This window comes from Xiphophorus hellerii, chromosome 1 (genome assembly GCF_003331165.1).
Source record: "Xiphophorus hellerii strain 12219 chromosome 1, Xiphophorus_hellerii-4.1, whole genome shotgun sequence".
NCBI classification, from domain to species: domain Eukaryota; kingdom Metazoa; phylum Chordata; class Actinopteri; order Cyprinodontiformes; family Poeciliidae; genus Xiphophorus; species Xiphophorus hellerii.
In genome coordinates this window covers 20590920-20592093 of record NC_045672.1, presented here as the reverse complement: position 1 = coordinate 20592093, position 1174 = coordinate 20590920, and positions in this window count along the sequence as shown.

The window sequence follows — 1174 nt, the reverse complement described above, 5'->3', positions numbered from 1 at the left end:
ACTTATTAAATTATGTTCTGCCTAATTTGTTTTTCGCTAAGGTTAATATTAAGATGTATTATCAGGCCTCAAGATGTTAAAATACTCTGTTCACAACATAAATGTTACATTCAAGTGCAAATGAAAGATTTTTTTTCTTTAAGGAAAGCTAATGTTTATATTTTTAGCCTGACACAATAGTTTTCAATAAGATGGGGAAAAAAGTCACAATTAATGATTTATGAGTAATCTAACTGTGATCTCACTCTACCAATAAAAGGACCAGTCTCTGTTTTCTGTCGTCTGTTTACACAGCAGTGCCAGATGTTTTCATATGACAATAAGACAGACAAAAACCTTAAGAGTGATGTCAGTTCATCTTAGATGTGGCGAAATTTAACACTTCCACAGGCAGCTGTGATGAAGTCTGACAGAACAGGGAGGTGGTCCCCACATGGAGGTCTCATTGGGGCCCAAAGATGGGGTGCTTTGTTCCATAGGATGAAGGGAAACCACAAAGTGAAAGACTGAGCACAGAGCTGCCAAGGATCTTTCAGATCTCAAACTGTTCTGACTCTGAAGTGTGTAGATGGTCGCTAGCAAAGCTGTTCTTAATAAAAGCGGCTTATTTTGTCAAAAAATAAATAAAAAATACGCCACCTGAAGGGGCCCTCGCTTTTCAGCTAAGGATTAAGACTCAATAGCTCATATTTTTAAGGAGGACGATTGCGTTTGAACCAGCTAAAATTCAGTTCAAATTGACTCTTTGAGCCCAAAAAATAAAGGGGCCTCAGGCCTACCCACAGCAGACAGAATGACTAAAGAGTTGTAACAAAAAAGGTGTAAAACGATTTGAAATAGGATAAACTGTGGGACAATAATATTACTGAGACCAAAATCTGAAATATAGTTGTTACAGACATACAGTTGAAACCAGATGCACACATCAAATAAAAAGGCACATATACCTTTTGTCCTCACTGTCTGAAGATAAATCAGACTAAACTTCTTTTGTTCTATGTCAGCTAGAATAACCAAAATAATTTCTGTATGCTAAGTGCAACAAAATTGAGTGAATATGTCAAAGATTCATTAATGTGTTTTAAAACAGAAATTTCCATACGTTTTCTCTGTATTAGCAGGTTTGCCTTTAAATTGTATGACTTGGGTCAAACATTTTGTGTTTCCTTCCACA